Raw genomic sequence first — 21,512 nt, forward strand, 5'->3', positions numbered from 1 at the left:
GACAATCAGGTTTTTCTGACATTTTTCTTTTCTTAAATTCATCCCAATGATCTTACTGGCTGAAAGCTTCCCCCCCCCCCCACGACCACCCCCTCTTAGTGCTTACAGGTGTATAAGGGTCATGCTCATTTTATATAGAAAACAGTTTAAATTGAGGCCTCTCTTTTTTTTTTCTTTTTCTTTTTCTTTTTTTTTTTTTTTTAAGATAGAGCTGCATTTTCTGTTCATACTAGATCCTCCTCCTGCATAATCTCCCTAGGAAAGATTATTTATTTTATGCATTTGTTTAGATCTAAAATAATAAAGATGGCTATCCAAGCCTCTAGGCTCTCTAATACAATTAATCATACAGTCAAATTAAGTGTCAGCATCATTAAAATCAGTTCCATAGGAACTCAGCCAGCCAGACACCCACCCTCAGGATCATCTAGGAAGCTTACTTTCAGTCCAATTCAGAGACCCCACCAAACAGGTATCTTTCTCATTATGCCCAGAAAGTTGCCAACTGTGAGCTATTTCAAACCAAGGAGAAGGGAACAATTTCTAAGTATTGGGAGCCCCCACAGAAAATACCCTGCCATCCTCCACCTTCCTTTATAATGAGGGGGAATCCAAGTTGAGATCCCCTGCCGGTCACAGCTGAAAATGATGAAGCCCTTGTGGGAAATTAGATGGTTTTAACTGGCATACCAGATTCACTTCTTCATCCCTCCAACTTTGGGGACATGTGAGTTTTGGATCGGGGCCTGAGTTCAGTGACTCATGCCTGGTGATAAGGTAGAGCTCAGTTCTCTGGCCTGGGTTTGCTCCTCAGTGCTAAGCTGTATGTACAAGTGCACAGGCAAGATAAGATGGCTGTACACCATCTCTGTGCTCTGGATTCAGGCATAAAGACAAGTTAAGGCAGCCCAGGGTTGCTCTAACTTGTGCTTATAGTTTTCCAGTAGTGCTCCAGCCATGATCCATTTTCTCCCAGTCATACCTTCTGGAAGGAGGGTGGCATAGTATTGCTATCCCAATTTACTTCCTTTAGGGCAGGGGTGGGGAAACTACAGCTCATGGGCCACATAGCTCACCAGACATTTTTATCTGGCCCTCAGGGACTTACCCTGCTGCATGCAGCTCCTGGAAGCAGTGGCATAGCCCCTCCTCCTCTGGCTCCTAGGTGTAGAGGCAGCCAGGGGGCTCTGTGCACTACCCCTACTCCAAGAGCCAATCCACATCTCCCATTGTCTGGGAATCATGTCCAATAGGAACTGTAGGGGCCATGCCTCTGCATAGGAGCTGGAGGGGGACATGCTGCTACTTATGGGAACTGCCTGAAGTAAGTGCTGCCTGGAGCTTGTACCCCTGAGCCCCTTCCCAAGTCCTGATGTCCCTCCTATTTTCCAAATCCTCGAGTCCCAGCCAGAGCTTCCTTGTGCTCCCCAAACCCTTCACCTCCAGCTGGCCCACACCCCCTCCTGCACTCCAATCCCAATGTTCTGAGCATTCACGGCCCTCCATACAATTTCCATACCCTGATGTGGCCTCTTGTGCCAAAAAATTTACCCACTCTTGCTCTAGGGGATTTCCCTTATATTGGGGGATTCTTAGGTAGCTCATTAAGCTATGTGTTTGGGTCCTTTTGTGCTACCATTGTGGCATTAACGAATCTGGCCCAGAAATCAGGATGGTGAATCCTGCAAGCACCTCTGAACTTGGAAATTCCAACTTCACAGCCTGAGCCCCTGGTCATTACAAACTAAACAAATCCAAGGGGCCTGATTCACAGTGGTGCTGAGTGCCCTAAGTTCCTATTAAGTTGAGAGTACTGTAAAGAGATGCCTGCCATCACCTGACCGGTTAGGTTTAGGGACCGACCAGGAATGGGCCCCCATTGTGCTAAGCATGGTACAGCCCCAGGACAGTATCTGATCTCTGCCCTAAAGAAACAGTCTAAGTGGACAGTACAGACTCAGGGTGGAATGAGGCATAGAACACACAAGTTAAATGAACAATAGATTGTCAGCAAGCTTCACATTAGCTCCATGACTGGGGGGAGGGGAGTTAGTTAGGAGGGATTCAGTTAGCTGGAAAGAAAAGGGAAGGTTGAGGGAAAGAAAAGGGTAAATGAGGCAAGTATAGAAGGAGGTTGACTGGGCTGAGGTGATGAGACTGCCAGGGAGAGTTGCAGCAATGAGCAAGTCCACTCCAAACTGTAGAAAGTTCTCTGACAGTCTAAGTGTCCCTGTTTTGTCTCTGGCAGGCTCTTCTCTGCAGTTTTTCTCCAAAGCCACATGGCAAGGCTGAGGAGAGAAGGACCACTGGAATTCTAGTTTCTCGGAAATGGGTGAGACTGTCTTGCACAGTTCTGGGTCTGGAGAGGAGCTAATGGAGGCAGGGAGGCGCATTTTACCCCTTGTCTGGATGTAATCTCTTCTGCTTCTGTGATGTAACATGTAAATGCTTGAGAAGAGAGGACTCTTCTCACATCAACTCAGACAATATTTTGTCTGTGTGTTTGTCCAGGTCCAATATTTTGACTGTGGCACTGGGCAGTATGTGACACATTAGAAGAATGCAGTGTTGCTGCTGCCATGTTGATCCAGGCACAGCCGGCCCAATCACATAAGTGAACTAAGCAGTCACTTAGGGGACAAAGATTTAAGGGGTGCCAAAAACCCAGTCAATGGGAGCAGTGGGGGAAAGGCCTGCAGGCGAACGCATCCCTGTGCCACCATTCCCCCAGTTGGAGAGAGGGAGAACAGCAGTGCATAGAGCCTCTTACCCCCCCAGCCAGAGCCAGCCATACAGAAGCTTTAGTATTATCTCCCCTAATGCTTCCCCAAAATTAGTGAATGGGTGGGCACCAAAGTCAAAGTTCGCCTAGGGCACCAAAAATCGTTGGGCCACTGCTAGTGGCAGGATGTTAGACAAAGTGGGTGAGGTTGTATCTTTTGTCGGATCAACTTCTGTTGGTGAGAGAGACAGGCTTTGGTCCTCACTGCCTCACCATCAGAAGTTGGTCCAATAAAAGATACAACCTCACCCACTTTTTTCATTTCGGAGGAAGGCAAACACACAGCACTTCAAACATATGGTACTACTTGGCCACCAGTGCAGTGGTATTCATTGTAGAAAACACTGCTACCTGGTGTCTCCAGCAATCAGTGTGCACCAAGGAATGCTTGCATAACTACAAATGGAGGACCACAGTTTGATCTCCTTGTCCCCGAGGATCAGGCCATTTTCAGTGCACACTTATAGACACAGGTGTAAAGGCACATAGGTTTGAAAATGTTGAACTTTTTCTTTGCGATCACCTCATCTCACTGGTGAAATGCATCCCCCTTATGGACGGGAGTGGACTCCATGACAGTTTAGGGCAACAAGTGAATCTGGATACAGAATCCAATTGAAAGTGCAAGAAAAATTTAGGGATGTGGAATGTGAATATCTTAGTAGGAATTTGACCAGAGAAGAGAGGTTAACCCTGTATCTAGGTATTTTGAATGGCCACAAATGATCAAAAGGATCTTGGTTTTATATCCCATCCAAAAGACAGCTGGAAGGTTGTTCTGGTGGTATACTCTGTGTGGTGAGAACAATGTTTCTTAAATGAGGCCTGTATATCTAGGCATACGGGTAAGGTTTGAGTAACACATTGCACTGGAGGAGAGAAACACGGATGTGCCCTAGATTCCTGGGGCTCTGTCTGCTGGCAGCTCAGGGAGAGGCACACTGTCCCTGGTAGGGAGGGAGAGCCAAGGCAAACTCAGAGTCTGCTCTAGGGCATGAGCTGCCCCTCTCTGGGTGTTCAGGAGAGGGAGAAGCCATTTTTTTTATTGTGTCTGGAGCCAGCCAAGGCAAGGGCAGGGCTGGCTGTGTGGGGAGCTGGTAAGCCCCAGGCCTGCATGCAGGGTTCCTCCTGAGAACTGGCCTCTAGGGAGCCGAAAGCAAGATCCCTCAGCTGGGCTTTTCCTTTCTCCACTCCTGATTCCCAGTTTGTAGAGTTTGCTGGGAAATTTCCCCAGCCAGGCTGAGTTGGCCCTCCAGCTCCCTAGGTGAGACCAGTCACCACATGGTCAGCTCTGTTCTGTCTGCTAGTTCAGGGTTGCTGCCTGCTGTGTGTGTGTCTGGACTCTGGGCTAGGAGCCTACAGTTTGGATTTTAGTACAGTTGCGTAATCTGCACCTTGAGCCCTGTACCCCTTTGTGGTGAGGGGAAATCCTGGGACCGAAGCAGCCTGATTCCTGCCTGAAGAGGATCCCTGCTAGCAGGGATCAGCCCCCTGCAGTGACTGAGGAGTCCAGAGTCGTCTCTGAACCCGAGGATCATTCATGGAGTTTGTGAGTGCACCATCTTTTAGTTAGTCAGGGAATTTGTTTTGGGGACCCCCTACTCCCTGAACTGTGTCCTCAAGCCAGGGAGTAAGGGTTTGGAGATTTTATAACCTGCTGCATATTAAACCTGTGGAGGGATTTACCACCACCTCCCGCTTGTGAATCCTTTGAGCTGTACTGAACCCAGTCAGCCACACTGCTAAATCACTGCAGAGAAGAATTTTGTGGTCATAGGTCATTAAGGGCCCCAACCAAGTATGCATACCAACGGGACACTAATCTTACATTTGCTACATCAAGTCACATGACTGGGGCAAGTCACAGATATTAGCAGCGAGGGTACCGGTGAACCTAAAAATAATGTTTTACCCTGTTATGTTATATTTGTCTCCTGTTTAATATAATTATTGTGTTGAATATATTGTATGTGTTTGTGTTATTTTCTGGAAGTCTCCAACTATCGGGCAAGTAAGTGGGGATTGCCCTGGGTTAGAATTTTCCTCTCAAGCTGTCCTGGTGACCCTACCAGGAAGGAGTGAGGGGGCTGGAGGCACCGCCAAATCGATTAATAGTGAAAAATAAAGAGGATACACCCTGCTGAGTGAGTGGCGGGATCCAGAAGAACCCAGACCTGTCCATCAAAACCTGTAAGCAGATTGGCCTTAAAGAAGGTACCCGGGTGGAGAGGGGGCGCTACACAGAGAAGGTTTGAGGCAATTGTGATCTAGTATTATAGGGAAGGTGGTAGAGAGAGCTCAGTAGTCTAAAATGTGCTCATAGAGGAAATCCTTATTAAAGGACTGGATGCAGGGAACAGTTTTGAAGCTCTCACATCTGCATGTAGCTGGAGCCCACTCCTATTATTTTATTCAGGGAAGCTGAGATGAACAAAAGTTTGTTATGCTTAGAAGAGTTAAACTGTGAGCCCCTTGAGGCAGGGGCTCTCTTCTTGACCTGTGTTTGTGCAGCAGCTAACAAAGTGTGGTTCCTGTCCATAAAATTGCATTGGCTGGAATGTGTTCTGTATTTATTTTTCTCTGTTTTGCTTTGGTCATGTATTCAGTGATTTGCCTGTGGATTGTAGTAACTTGGTGTATAGTACATTGCCGCTCCCTGGCTATGTCTATACTGTGCCCATTTTGTGCAAGAAATATGCAAATGAGATGAATATTGCCGAGCCTCATTTGCATAATTAATGAGCACCCGTTTTTTGCGCAAGAGGCTTTTGTGCAAAAAGGACAAAAGGACACGGCTCCTTTTTGCACAAAAAACCCCTCTTGCGCAAGAGCCATTCTTCCGCATTTTTCTTCCAGAACAGGTCTTGCGTAAGAGGGGGTTTTTGCGCAAAAAGGAGCTGTGTAGGTTGTTCCTTTTTGCGCAAAAGCCTCTTGTGCAAAAAGCGGGTGCTCATTAATTATGCAAATGAGGCTCAGCAATATTCCACACTTAGCCTCATTTGCATATTTCTTGCGCGAAACGGGTGCAGTATAGACATAGCCCCCGGGTTAAACTTTTTGATGTCTTGGTGGCAAGAGTTTAAGTTGTACTTTTATTTTTTAAAAGCCATCATACAGGCATTGATGAAGAGGAAAAATCATGATGACAATCTCTTCGTTGAAATGAGGTGAGCGCTCAGGTTTTTTATTATTCCAAGAGCTCTCTAAAGTAGGTTAGGCCTTCTTGAGTAATGTTTTTCATTATTGCATTGAGGAATTGAGCAAAATAGCTCCACCCTACATTCCTTCTCTTCAGAGATTATAGAAACAGCAATCCTTTCTGTCACACTCCAAACTATAGACTTGGGATATGGAACAATGCTCATGCTTGGTATTTTTAATCTTGTATAGTCTCACACTTACCATTATTACTGTCAATGACAATCAGATTATTTTAATGAATTATCATTGTTTAATGTACACTGTTATTTAGTTCTTTGCCTGTGATTACAATCTCCATTCAAGTATTGGCATTTACCATGGGGAAGTAATTAGCTTTACTTACAGGTATTCTTAAAATAGGGAATCTGCTGCAATGTTAATTACATTTTTAATCAGGGAAATGAACATTTTGAGATCCAGCCCCTGTAGATGGGATGTGCTGTGTGAAAAGGAGTAAATATGAGTCACGTTTAAATTAGGTAAATGTGAAATATACCACATGCAGGATGTATGCATTTCTCAGTACATCATCTTTAAGGCCAGATTTGTGCCCCAGATCTCATGGAAGTCATGAGTTCCAAGTATTTAACAAAACATCTGTGACTTTTGACCTTTCCAGGTTTTGTGTGCATATGAGTGAATGCATGGATGTGATTACGAAGTGTGGAGCTAACTTCACTGAGAGCTGCGAAGCTAAATCCTGGAATGCATATGGAAAAGAGGCTAATAAAGAGCTACAGGCTAGTGGTAACACAGTGGTGACGCAAAAGACTAGACCAATGGGCTCTCACTAAGAGCCACAATTCCCCAATGCGCTGCGGTTCTCTGCTTCGCTTTGATTACAACAGAAAAGAAGGCATTATTGTATTTTCAAAAATGACTCCCTCCCCCATTTACCCTGCTGTAAATCTGGAGTTACTCAACTAAAGTCACTAAAGTGACTCTGGCGGTACAAGTGAGAAGAGAATCAACTCACTGGTCTCACATAGGAACACTAGTGTTCCAGACATTTCCATGCAACCAGCACACACTACTTGCAGATTGATAGGCCAGTCTGCACATGGCTGGATGTTAACTTGGGGGATATGGGGTGAAGAAAATGTCCTAGATTAGGTTCCGGATTATCGGAAGTCTACTGTAGCTACTTCCTTGCCACCCATGCGATTTCATTGTGCCTGGCACCCAGCCTCCTTTCTTTTAAATCCCTCTCAATATTGCCTTTTTGCTGAATGCTCTAGCTCAGTGTTTCTGAAACTGCTCTGCGGAGCCCCAGGGCTCCTCGAGACATCTCCAGGGGCTCCGCGAGGTTGACAAACTGGAAACATCGATAGGTACAACACATACAATCAGTGGACTGCTGGGGCTCCGCATAAGTTTTTACACACGTAAAGGGCTCCAGAGCCCAAAAAGTTTGAGAACCGCAGCTCTAGCTAAAGGAAAGCTTGGCAACTGTCTAGGCAACCGATTTGGTACCCCACCTCTCCATCGTGACAGAGAAGTGGCTGGGCAAATGTATGTGGTGCTGCAATCCCCATGCATCCAGATGCAAGATCTCTCAGGCAGATTTGGCCCCGCTGTCTCTCCATCACGATGGAGAGGTGGCCAGGTCAACTTTGAGTGGTATAGGTGTGACACACTGAAATGTTGCATTGGGTGGAACATTTCCTTGAATGGCCTCTGCTGCTTTCCTGAAGTCTACCAGTACCGATCCACCTAAGTGTTTTGATTAAGACTGCCACCGTCTCAGTAGCATAAAAATATGGTAAAGGACATTGTAATGAACAAACAAACAATGGGCCAAATTGTTATGTGTTACACCTGTGGAATCATTCACTTTGGATTTAACCTCTGTAAAAATTGAGAGATGAATTTGGCCCTTTGTGCTGAGTGTAAATAATATTTTAAACCAGATGTTCTGCTGGAATCAGAAGGTCTGTTTTAAATGGCATACCCCTGAAGTTCTCCATTTGATCTTTTAAGCAAGCAATCAAAAGAAGCACAGGCTTCCTAATTCAGATTTTTTTTTTTATAAAACCCTTTTGAGGTCCTTGGGTTTTATCCTTTTATCCCCAAACAAAAGGAATTGCATGTGATGCATAGAACAATGCAGATTGTAATAACCACACGACTGTGCTTTTCTCTCCTCTCTCCACCCCTTCTATGTATCCACTTATATTTTTGTCCCTCTCCACAGGTTCCAGACATAGAACTTTTGGATAAACCAGGACTTTTGAACATGTTAGGGCTGTAATTGACTAGATTAAAAAACATCGTTTATTTTTAGTTCTACATCAAAAAGGAACAGCAACTGATGGAGCCATGAATTCTGCCTGCTGCTGGGTTTTCTATGAAGCACTAACTAAAAAGGGCAGGTATGGGAAGAGGGGAATCCCAAGATCTACAAGGAGCCAGACTTCCTTTGCCAATTACTAGAATCAGGCCATAAAGTTAACTGCTCCATAAATTTTATCTTTGGAGCTGGATTCTCATGTCTAGCACAGAGAGAAACAGAAACAAAATTCTGGAAAGACAATGAGTTGCCTATCTTAAATGAGTTGTTGACTCATTATTTTGTGATATTTTCACTTACCACTCAGAAAGCAGGACACAGTTCAAATTGCTTCTGCTCAGATCACCTTCCTGGCTCAGAGTCTTCCTGGCCTATGTCATGTCTCCTCTTTAAATCCTGCTATTGGTTTCCCCTCCTCCACTGCAAAGAACAAACTACTTGCCTGTATTTTCAAAGACCTTCACAATGCAGCTACACCCTTCCTACCCCTCCTATTATCAAACCTTTGGTTTGCCAACGGTGCCAGACTCCTTTGCCCACTTATTTGTGCAAGCACCTTTGTACTTTGGAAAAGCCATGCGTGGGGAAAACTCCTGTCAAATCCATAAAACCATTGCCTTCATTGTCTTCAAATCTGTGAGATATTGGGCAGGGACACAGATCAAGGCAAGCGGTTGTGGAAGAGGGGGAGGCTTGGGGATTTGTGTAAAGATAATTGATTCCAGGCACCAGGCAAGGGCAAACATTTGACAGTTGAATGTTATCCCAGTGATATCTGGATAGCATCCAGTTGGGCATATAGTAATAGTATTCAGCAAACTTATTATTCTCTATCCCTACTCTGGATAAAGTTCCAATGAACAGTAATGATCTGGCCTGAGCTTCTAAACATCAGAATCATTGAGCTTGAATTTGGACTTCCATGAGGTTTGTGCTAGCCCCCACAATGAAGCAGAAAACAAGGCTGAGTTTTTCAAAAACAGATGCTTAACGTTTGGCTTCTCAATCTGTATTTAGGCTGCTAACTCTGTGACTTCCTTTTCAACAGTGTTGTGCCCGCAGCTAATGGCCTTGACTTTATGGGAGCAGCTGGGACTCAGCACTTTTGAAGATCAGGCCACTCATTTACGTGCTTAAATAAAGACACATGCTGCTAAGTTTTATCATCTAGTGGTTTAAAATTAAATTGAAAAAGAGGAAGGATAAATGGAATTGAACTGTTTGTTTGTGCTCTGCAGTTTGAAAGCACAAGTTGAACCTCTCTCGTCTGGGACTCTCTGGCCTGGGGCCACAGATGTTGCTGGAGCAGAAAGCCCTTGGAGCCCAGTGGCCAGAATTCAGCCAGGAGCCAAGTGGCCTGGAGTGGTCCCAGGTAGGGTTACCAGATGGTTTAAAAAAATACTGGACACACTTGATCTCAGACTGGGGGTGGGACAGACCGGCTGGGAGGGGAGCAGGGCTGGCCGGGGGGGAAGGGGAGGAACCAGCCACTGGGAAGCAGGGCTGGCTGGAAGAGAGTTGTGAGGAGCGGGGCGGGTGGGGGGAACAGGCTGGCGGAGAGCAGGGCTGGCCCAGGTGCACGCAGTTCCCGGGGTGCTGCCCGTCCCACGCACGGTCCTGGCGGGGCGCATGAGTGAGTCCAGTCCCGGGGATTCCATCCCGCCCCCAGCCTCGCCCCCTTCCTCTCTACTGCGTAGTTGCGTACTGCCTGGCTGGTAGACACGCTCACGTGGCGTGAGCATGTCTACCAGCCAGGTGGTACGCAACTACGTACTGATACTCATGATAATAATAAAAACTTAATTAGTAAATACCAGACATTTATATGTTCGGTATTTTCTCAATTTGTTTCCTGGACAGAAAGCTCAAATACTGGACTGTCCAGTTCAAAACTGGATACCTGACAACCCTAAGTCCCAGGGCAGCAGAGCCGCAGCAACCCTGGAGCAGCGGAGCTTTGGGGCTGCGGAAGCCCTGTCAGCAGTGGTGTCCCTGGTGGCAGCAGAGTATCGACGACACCGGGGCAGTGGTGGCCCTGGCAGCAGCAGGGCACAGCGGCCCCATGGTGGCAGAGCTGGAAGCTCTGTGGCAGGGAAGCCTTGCTGCCAGGAGGGGAGCCCTCTACTGATGGACCCTGGGGGAGCCCAGAGTCTGTCAGCAGAGGAGTGGAATTGATCTCCCTTGGTCCAGCAAACTCCCTTATTCGAGGGTGCCAGATCTGGAAGTTTTAGTCTCTGCAGCACAAAACACAGCAAATATATGGCTAACAAGCAGTTGTGAAAGAGTTCCCGTTGATCACTCCTACTTCATTTTTGGCAAGGAAAAAGGGAAGCCGCCATCTAAATGGCTAGTGAGGTGAAGAGCAACAAGGAGTAGAGTGGTGGCAATATGGGGAATCGACTGAACATTGTTAGCATTGCACGAGGTTCTGGGCTGTCAGCTGCAGAGAGCGAGCTAACACTCATCAAATAAGGAAACAAGTAGGAAGCCTGAGACAGGGCTCCCTGAAATGGGGAAATGCTTAGCAGGGAGTTCCTGCTGCAGAACTGCTAGCACAGGCAGATACTGAAATGATATGCATGACAATATCTATATAAAGTTCTGCATTGTGTAGCCCAATCCGCTGATAGTACAGAATTAGAGCAGCAGCTCTGACCACTTGCCTCATTGCCAGGAGTGCCCAAGACCAGTTCTGAGAGCATCAGGATTTGTCCCCACTCAATCTTTTGCTGGGTTAGACTCTGTGGCGAGCACTAGTGCCACGCCCACTGCTGTTCTTGATGTTGATTGAGGAAATCAAAATGCCCTTGTATTAGAAACAGATGAGTAGAGTTTAGATGTGAGTTGGAATTGCCCTGAGCAAATGGCAAGTTTGAAATAATAATCCAGGTCTGTTTGTGACTCCTTTGTTTATGGTTCATACTAGCAGACTTACCCAGCGTTGCCCAGGTCCTTCAGGGCAGGGGCCTGGCAGTGTGGAGGATGCACGGTCAGAGCAAGGCCTTGGGGATGTTAGCAGGGGAGTGCCGAAAGCTGGGGGTGGGGTGTGTATGTGAGAGTGAGGGTTGGAGTGGGGGTTAAGGGCTCAGAGCAGGGATTCCCAAGTGGCACAGGACTTTTCTCTCTCCCCCACTTTCCCCTGCACCAGGGGCCTTTCTTTCCCTTACCCTCCGGCATTGCAGCCAAGGGGTGGGAAGATGGGAAAAATTTGAGGCGGGAGGCTACTTAACTGCTGGCCATTCCCTTGGTGGTACCGCTGCTTCCAGTGGACTCTATGCAGGACAGCTTTCCCTTTGGGCTCACTGTCCCCAGCGGCCGTTGTCATATCATGTCCCTCGGAATAGCAGCCCTTCCCTTTGCATGTTATGGAAAACAATCTTTTTCTCGGGGCTTCTGGTTGACGTGGCACAACCAAACCCTGACCTTGCTTTAAGTTATGAGTAGAGGAAGCTGCATAATATATTTGGAAGTTCTAGCTTTAACATTTAGGAGGAGTTCTTGAGCAAACAGACTCGCAGACAGACACGCAGATAGACAGACACACTGTAAGACAGATAGATAGATAGATAAGGGCATTTACCCTAACTTAATAAAATGTTAATAGTAAAACAAAGATTGGAGCTACACTTGCACCTAAACCTTGGATTTGAGCAACTTGTGGGTCTTTTCAACTGCCCCCTAGTTGCAATGGGTGAATGCAAAATGCTGGCAACTGTTTCTCCTCTAACATTGGATTTACGCTATGGTAGCGCCATCAAACCAATGTAATGATTTACAATGGTGTGAAAGCTTTCCTGGATAGAAATACTTTCTTTTCCTCCTCTCTCTCCTTTCACCTCTCCCAACTTTGCAGGTGATCCTAGCCACAGCACAGTCAGGTTCCGTTCCAACCCCAGTGCTCAGATGGCTGGGCAGAGTAGCCCGGGCCAGCCCCGAAGATCTGGCAGCCAGGCAGTGGAGTGGAGTGGCCACAATCCCAGCCCTGAGCTCCCCTCATATCCTCTCAACCCTCTGAATTCCCCTTCCTCAGTCCTCTGTCCAGAACCTCTCACACCACAAAAACCCTGGCCCTGACTCCTGCACCCTTACGTCTCCATAGCCTTGCCCTGAGCCCCCTCTCTCCCTCACTTGCATTGACTCCTGTACTTCCATCCGTCTGCCCTGACCCCCTACATCTCAACCCATTGTCCTGACTACTGTGTCCCCGAGCCCTGGCACCCTGAGACCTGCATGCCTATCAGCCCCCTGCCTTACAGTCCCCCCATATCCTCAATCCCCTGCCCTGAGCCCTCCACACTCCATTCCACATTTAAATTTCTTTTACTTACTGTCTTATTGCACCGCCTCCCCCAACCCTCTGCCATGGCAGTCTGGGTACATCTAGACTACAGGCTTTTGTTGACAGAAATTTTGTCGACAGATACTGTTGACAAAGCTTCTGTCGACAAAGAGCGTCTAGACTTCATCCAGTTCTGTCGACAAAGCAAGCCGCTTTGTCGACACGACACTATAGACGCAAAGGACAGTGTAGCTGCAATAATGCCTTCTGTCGACAGAACTATGTTGACAAAAGTCGTTATTCCTCATAGAATGAGGTTTACAGCCGTCAACAAAACTGCTGTGTTCTGTCGATGTTCTGTCGACAGAACTCAGCGGCAGTATAGACGCAGGTATAGTTTTGTCGACAAAAGTCCACTTTTGTAGACACACCCTATATGTAAGAAATTTAAGTTACTTTCACCCCTGAAATGGCACCAATGGTTAATTACTCTCTGTTAAAAATGTACGCCTTATTTCAAGCCTGAAGTTTTAGGTTCAACTTCCAGCCATTGGATCAAGTGATATGTGAGACTGAAGAGCCATTGTTTCCCATGTAGTACTTATCAGCTGTGATCAAGAACCTTTTAACCTTTTTGTTAAACTGAATAATTTGAAAACAATGAGTAGTCCTATGGCATCTTAGAAACTAACAAAAATATATAGAGTCATGAACTTCTGTGGGTAAAGCCCACTTCATCTGATTACAGAAGCCACATATATATACATATGTGTGTGTGTGTGTGTGTGTGTGTTTATATGTAACAGCAGAGGACGTATCTTTCATTTGAAGGATTTATGTTAATAAGGCTAATTAAGTGGGCTGAATGTGTCCCATTCATAACTTTTGAGGGGAAAATGCAGATGTTAAAGGCAGGAGAAATTGGCTTTGCAATGGGCCAATCTCCCAAGGCCTGTGAGAGTGAGGGACCATTTTCCAGAATAGGTTGTAGATTGTCAATGATGCGCTGGAGGGATTTAAGCTGGGGCTTGTAGGTGATAACCAGTGGTGGTCTGTTATTTTCCTTGTTGGACCTGTCTTAAAGTAGGTGACTTCTGGGTACTTGTCTGGCTTGGTCAATCTGTTTCCTCACTTCCCCAGGTGGGTGTTTACACCAACTACCCCTGTGAGACTAAATAATTTGAGCGTGTTTTCTTATCCTTTAATCATTCTCATGGTTCTTTGCTGAACCCACTCCAATTTTACTACACCCTTATAGAATTGTTGGCACCAGAACTGGACACAGTATTCCAGCAGTGGTTGCACCAGTCCAAGTACATAGTTAAAGTAACCTCTCTAATCCTACACGAGACTCCCTGTTTGTGTATATAAATATCAAATTAGTCTTTTTGTTTGTGTTAATCCACAGAATCCCAAAAAGTTTTTCAGGCTCACTGTTTCCTAGTATAGTCCCCTATCTTGTAAATATGACCTACATTCCTTGTTCTTAGTTATGTACATTGACATTCAGATTTAGCTAAATGTAAGGGGACTGTTAGCCCCTACTAAAACTCAGTGGGAGTTTTTGGTTGGCCAGCTCCCAGTACCAAAAGGGTCCATGAGAAATCAGGGCCCTGAGACTGACAGACCCCCAGGGACAAAGGAAAGAGGCCAACACTCCAGCTCAGCCTGATTGACAGGTTGGACAGGCCAATGAGGAAATTAGGAGACCAGGTCCTGTCCTCCATGTGAGCTGGGATTTTCTGAGTCTCTCTGAAAAAAGGAGAGAGAGCTGAGAAGAGCAGCAAGAAGATCAAGCTGTGTTGAGACAGACCTGCAGTGTCAGAGCCAGAGGCCCATACAGCTCGCAGAGCGCAGCCTCTGTGCTAAGAAGTAGACCTGCACTGTCAGACACGCACAGCCCAAGGCGTGCAAGCTGTGCTGAGGGGCAGTCCTGTAGTGTCAGAGCCAGACACACACAGCAAGGAGTGCAAGTTGCGCTGAGGGGCAGATCTGCAGTGACAGAGCCACACACAGCGCCCAAGGAGCGTAGATCCTGTGCTGAGCAGCAGACCTGCAGTGACCCGAGAGCCAAAGGGGTCAGAGAAGCAACTCAAGTAGCTGGAGGCTGGCAGAGCAGCATAGTCTGCAGCTGGGAGTGGGGGGTTGGTGAGCTCTGGGCAGGGGGATACCACCAGCCAACAGGCCCTGCAGACCAGACTTAGAGAGGGATTGTAACTCCAACTGGGAGAGGGGTCCTGCTGCCTGAAGTCATGTGGTCACTGCCAGAGCAAGTGTGTCCAACCTGCAGCCCCCTGCAGCACAGCCAGGGCCTGAGAGCGAGCCCTGGGACCTATAAGGAACAGATTGTGAACTGTCCTTACACTCTGCAAACTGCTGTTTGTGATGTCTCCGTGCTACAGAGCAGGACTATGTGTTCTCATTTAACCTTTCTCATTTTTTCCTTATTCTTTTCTTTTTAATCAGTTGCTGTTTAATAAATTGTATTTGCTTTGACCTGTTTGTAATGATCACTGGGTCAAGAAAGCATCCAATATGAAGAGAGCACCCCAGAGTGGGGACACCCTAGCCCCTGCCCCAAGTGACTACAAGGTCAGGGATTAAGCCCCAGAAAACCTGGGCCCAGCCTTGTTGGGATTTTGAGGACTCTACTACTCAGGAGAGTAGAAGGGGAGCCCTCAGGATCAGGGAGGCCTTTGGGTAAAAGAAATGGAAGCGGGGACTCAGATCCTTTCGCTGGTCCATTTCACTGTGGTAGTGTAGAAGTCAGGAAAGTTCCCCACAATTGCGGGACCATTCCCCTGCTTACACATATCGAAACACTTATTGTTTGCTTGTACCCGGTTTATCAAGTGATGTAGAGACAAAACTGCCTAATGGCTTTAGATGCACTGGGTGGGATTTTCCATGCGTTTTGTTCTTCTGAGCCCTTTACATATTTCTAGATGTAAAAGCCATTTACATGCTTCTAGATTACTTAGAGTGTTTCAAAGGGCAAATCAGATGTTTGTGCTTAATGTACCCGATCTCTACCTTGCACCCCTCGCTCTTCTGTCCACCAACAATGCCCACTGAAATTAATGGGAGGTGTGCACCTAGGTTTCTGTAGTTTCAGACTACATAAAAAAACATGGGTATTGAATTTTTTTACTGTTCACTATCTCACTTTTTAGCTAGGATGCAGCAATATGGGGAAAAAGTGAATACACCTTTAGTATTAATTTATATACAGTAAAAAATCTTGTTTAGAGACCCTTTGTAATTCTCAAAGACATGTAGAGAGATGAACTTTTGTAGGTGCTGCTGCTGACAGGATTTTCCATCTCTACAATGGCCCAAGAGAGGAGGAAGCCTTTTATTAACTTAACATATCTTAATGGTGCTAGTAACAAAGTTAAAATGAAAGTCATCTCAGCTGGAAACTTGGAACCTGGTGCCGTTTTGTCCATGGTCAGCTGCATTCCAGTAATAGGAGTGTTTGGTGATGCTGCTGACATCAGCAAATGAAACCCAATATCAGCCTCTGTGATACTGTTGACTTGTTTAAAGAGAGCCTTTGTTTTCTGAAGATGTATAGCAGTTGAGCAACAAATGGAACAAATTGCATAATAGATTACTTAGAGTGTTCTGAAAGGCAAAAGTCAGACTGTTTGTACTTAATGTACCCAGTCTCCACCCTGTACCCCTCACCCATTTGTGTCATCAACCCTTAACTGCATCAATTTCTTTCCCTTTTGTTTTAAATGTTGTTCAATCAGATAACCACTAACCAGAAGGTAATTGATTTCTGCTACAACTCAGAAATAATTGTGTAGTAATATAGGAGAAGGATAGAGCAGTTTGATTGCTACAACAAATCTGGTCAACCTCCTCTGAGTCTTAGGTTCAGAAGAACATGAGGAAACCTAAAATTGACTGGACACTGAATGCAGGGAATCTGCTATAGCGGGGTGGGGAACGTCAGGCCCCCCAACTTGCCTGGATCTGGCCCCTGAGGCTCAGCACTGGGGAGCCTGTGCTGGTGCTCCAGCTCCCCTGCCACTGCACACAAACTCTACTAGCCTGGGCCTCCCTAAGTTCTGGTGTGCAAAGAGTATGTGAGGGGGGTGTCTTTCTCCTCTTCAGTCAGGGGCTTCTCACTTGTTTGTGGCCCCTGACTGATTTTTCTATGGGTCAGCAGCACCAACCAAAAAAAGGTTCCCCACCCTTGTGCTATAGCATAATCCACCATATGCTCCTGGTTGACTTTTGTTTGACAATAGTAATTTGAGGCAAATAGAAATTCCATTGGCCTGAGGAAATGCCAGCAATAGAAGTGATGCAAGTTACTCTTGTCATTTATTATAGTTGAATTGTGCTTGGCACTCTACAGATGTATATGAAGACCTAGTCTCTGTGCTGAAAAGCTTGTATTATCATCACTGTGTAACCCCAAAAGAAGCAATAAGGGAAGTATTGTAGATATGGGTGTGAGCACCATGAAAGTGAGCCTTCATTTTGGTTACCCTGAACTCCAACAGCCAAGCCATTAAAAATTTACAAGCCATTTACAGAATTTCTGAAGCTTCCAGCAACCTAGAAACTCTCAAATCTGCTGAAAAACTGAATTTCTGAGGTGTCACCATCTTCAGGAATCATGCAAATTTCAAAAGTATGTAGCCTCAGCTTCTTGAATACTTTTGCTTCTCCTGCTTGCAGTTCCTGTGTGTCACAAATTGTTTGGTTGATCTAAATCTGCATTTTTCAATGAAAAAGGGTTTAGCACAAAAGAAAAAGTGCTAGCTTTACTTTGGGGGCAGTCTCTGAAGACAGGAAGCTGTCTAACAAGTACACTTATTCAGCTGTTCGGGGTGGACAGGAGGTATTGAGTGGGAGGGAGAGAAGTGCAGAGGCAGGAAGAGGTGGAGCAAGGGCAGGGTGTACCTGGGAGCAGGAAGAGGTGGAATCGGAAGAAATGGGGTGGAATCTTGGGGGAAGGGGTGGAGTAGGAGTGGGACCTGGAGCACAGAAGGGGTTGAGCACTCCCAGGGGAATAAGAAAGTTGGCACCTGTGCTCCATATTATGAGCTGCAGAAAACAATGGTGTAAAGATCTTTGCCAAAAAAAGTAAGGGGTCAATTCACAAAGCCACTAAAAACAGGGAAGTGAAAAGAATATATATTAATATTTTATGCTTGCTATATAAAGAAAATCGCCAGTTCAGAGCCAGAGCTTTGGCCCAGACTTTCTAATTAATCATGACAGTCAGCTCCCTGTAAAAATTCTGGCATTCAACATGGAAATATGCCTCCTATACCTAATCTACTATAATCAAGCAGATTGCATGCTAAAAAGATTGCTAGCAGAGTTTAGATGAAGTGAGACAATTTCCAAACACTGAGTCTAAACCTTGATGTTTCAATTCAGTTTCAGTGTAATCTTTATTAAGGCAAAATGACCTCTGAAATTAAAAACTGGAGTAAACAAGGATCCCAGAGTTTGGAACTCACAGAACTTCAAAACCCAACAAATGGGTAAACTTGTTGTGACATTCTGACAAAAACCTCTGATGGACTTCAACAGAGAACTTAGGGAAATACAGGGCAGCAATGAAAGCTTCTTATGTGGGCAGACCTTTTTAATATTAAATCGATGGCTTCACTCCAGAGAAATTATACTGGTATATGTTCTATGAAATTCCCACTGAGCACAAGTACATGGCAAAGATGGCATTTGCCAACTACAGATGCTTGGTCATGTTCTCCTCAGCATAAGCAAGGACAATTCAGATTGAAATCAAGATGAAATTGGTCTGTAATATTTACAAAATTAACTATGGATGTCCCTTTTGGCCATCTCCCTTGCCTTTTCTGCAATTATGCAATGGTGACATGCCAAGAACGTCCCTGTCACTGTTGTGCAGAGATCATCTTTATGGCTAGTTTCTTCTGGTGTTAGCAACAAAATGCAAAACTGCTTCAAGCTTAGAAAAATATCTCACCTCAGGCTTTGTCCACATTGAGGAATTTAAAGCATAGCTGTGGTAGCTCTGCTGCAGCAGCACTATAAATTAAAAAGTGTGGCCATGGCACAAGCTCTGTGAGAGAGCTCTCCCAGTGCTCTGTGTAAACCACCTCTGCAAGGAGAATACCTAACAGCACTGAAAATACAGCTCCCAGCACTGTAGCCTGGTTCACACTGGCACTTTACAACTCTGTAACTTGCTGCGCTGGAGGTGGGGAGGTGTTACAATCCTGTAAAGTGCCAGTGTAGACTTGGCCTAAAAGTGGGACTAGCATCAGATAGAATTAGTTAAAAATAGGAATGGGCATTTGTCACACAGGAAAAAGAACTTGCCCCTAAAGAAATGACACATCATTTCACTGAACCTCTATTTTATTCCAATTTTTTATTTAAAAAGACAAAGCAAATACAAAAATAAAGGTTCCAGAGCTATTTTTAGTGTGATGGAGTTGAGAGAGACCTGAGCTTATATTGGCCTGGGCTTGGAGAGGAATAAAAGCATTCATCTAAGGAAACTGCCGATCAGAAGGCCAAAAAAGCTTTTTTTGTCACACCATCTTAAGCTATATCTAGATGCCAGAGCATTTAACAGCATCTACTTGGATAAATGACCTTTAAACTGGGAGATGTCTTTTACTGGAAATAAAAGTTGTTTGGTTTTAAATGAACAATCTTCTAAATTGGAGCTAAAAGGCAGCTTGTCACTGCTGGAGTCTATACTCTGTTTCTGATGATGCTGTGCCCTTTTAAAGAGACTTCCTTACTGCATTGCTTATATGAGGGGAATTTTTAAAGACAAAAAAGAAAATATTTAGATAGAAATGCAGCTTGTAATATGTGCTATGGACATCAGCTAATGAGAATGACGGATTATAAAGGCAGAAATGGATTTTCTGAACCCACCGTTTTGAAATTCAGCCCTGGGAACTGTGTGTGTTTAATACACACAGGGTGAAACAGCTGCTGCTGTGACAGGGACCTATAAATCAGAGCTGTGTCAGAACTGGGATACACTATGCCAGAGAAAGGCAGAAGAAGAAAGCAGTAAAGATGGGTGTTACTCACAGAGGCCTAACTTTTACTCACATCCAGAATCAGCTACTGTGTTGCCAGGCAGACAAACGAAGGGAGAGGAGAACGAAAAAGAAATGCTGAGGAAAACTGAAAGCAAAGTCATTACAGTATCTAATGCAGACAAGTTACAGAGGAACAAAGACATTTTTGAGGACCCCAGAGATAGCTTTTTTTACTGGATGACGGACATTAGCAGCCTGTTTTCAATTTGCCCTGTACTCTGCTCACACCTCAGGGTATTTACTTCTGCTACCTACAGATGGAAATGGCTGATAATGGGTATATGAGAATGTGCACGTAGCAACCAGCTGGGACAGATCCTGAGGCCCATTGTTTGTGTTTGAAAAGTGTAGTGTGTCAGAATTTCCATCTTTTTAGTAATTGTCTCTGTACTTTTGACTGAGCATAAGATGGCATAAATTCACTTTCCTCCACCCTTTTCTCCAAGCACAATCAGCTTGAACGTGACTGAAGGCATCTGAAGGGAGGAATGACTGGTTAACTGTACTGAAAGGAATTGCTAGTCTCACATTTCCTTTTAACCCTCACTCTGCTGGTAATCTTGAGACATTAAAGGCCAAATGCAAAACCAAACTCTTGTTTTGAGTTTGTTTCACTCCTTGGAGTTCTGTTTCAACAACAGAAACAGCAATTTTTTACACTACCAGATGGCTGGTGCATATAGGGTTGCCAGGTGTCCAGTTTTGAACCAGGCAGTCCAGTATTTGAGCTTTCTGTTCAGGAAAAAAATTAAGAAAATATAACTGTCTGGTATTTTCTAAATAAGATATAATGTAGATTGTGATGTAATGTCAAGTGTGTCCGGTATTTTTGTTGAAACCATCTGACAACCTTAGGTGCATAGAACAGAGAGATAAAGAAAGTGGAGTTCTACAACCAGCAATTTATCAGGTGTCACAAATCTTAATAGTTAAACAATCTGTTCCACCTTGGATTTACCTGTGACACTGGGAGTATCTTTCACAGATCTGACAAAGGGAACTGTGAAGCTGAAAAACTTCTGTCTTTCACCATCAGAAGTTTGTCTAGTGAAAGGTATTTCTTCACCAACCTTAGCTCTCTAGTATCCTGTGACCACAGGCCTGCTGGTGGGGGTGGGGAAAGAGGCAGTTGTCCTTGGGTCAGAGATTCAAGAGTGCCTGGGGCTCCTGGCCTCCACTGCTGTTACTGTGGCAATGGAGGTAGCTGGAGCCATGGGCCCTTTTAAAATTACCACTGGAGTATCATGTGTCGTGTTCAAGGTGGCTTTGAGGGTTGAGGGGAGAGCGGTTACCATGGTCTGGGTGGTACTGAGGGCTGGCTGCTCCCAACTCAGCCCTTTCTGTCTGAGGCTACAACCCTTCCAGGAGCGTGGAGCCAGCCCTTCCACATCAGTAGGTGTGAATCACAGCACAGTTTAGCCCAGTATTCCTAAGTGCTGGACACCGTTTTATTTATTATTTCCTAGGTGAAACAAAAGACAGATTTCCTTGCCTTCCGAGCACAGTAAAGAAAGAATAACATGTAAGGTATCTGCCCTCACTTCAAAAGCATTGTCCAGGTATGATAGTGCTCCCATTCCATTTAGTGTAAGTTGTACCTCAATGGGGACAGGATCTGGCCCATAGCAGTATTGCAGCCAACTTACAATATTTCCTACTACCGATGGAGGTAGTAAAGGGGCCAATTGCCCAGAGGCCTGGCAATTTAAAAGGGCCTGGGCCACAGGCCACAACTATAGTAGCTCTGGCAAAAAGTGTCTGTAGGTTCAAAGATGCCTTTGATATTTCCCATGCCCTGGACCCTGCACAGAGCATATCAAAAGTGTCTTTGAATCAAGAAAAATGAACAAGGAGTCCTGAGGCACCTTAAAACAGATTTAT

At 45.4% G+C, this 21,512-nt stretch overlaps 1 long non-coding RNA gene across 1 annotated transcript in view; it reads left to right on the forward strand.

Moving 5' to 3' along the window:
- Positions 1-8,213: 8,213 nt before the first annotated feature.
- LOC142828049 (uncharacterized) overlaps positions 8,214-21,512 on the forward strand; it is a 39,336-nt gene continuing 26,037 nt past the window's right edge. Inside the window, exon 1 of the long non-coding RNA XR_012902976.1 lies at positions 8,214-9,645. This is a non-coding gene — a long non-coding RNA (uncharacterized LOC142828049). The remainder of the gene's footprint in view (positions 9,646-21,512) is intronic.

Source organism: Pelodiscus sinensis, chromosome 3 (genome assembly GCF_049634645.1).
Source record: "Pelodiscus sinensis isolate JC-2024 chromosome 3, ASM4963464v1, whole genome shotgun sequence".
Classification (NCBI taxonomy): Eukaryota; Metazoa; Chordata; order Testudines; family Trionychidae; genus Pelodiscus; species Pelodiscus sinensis.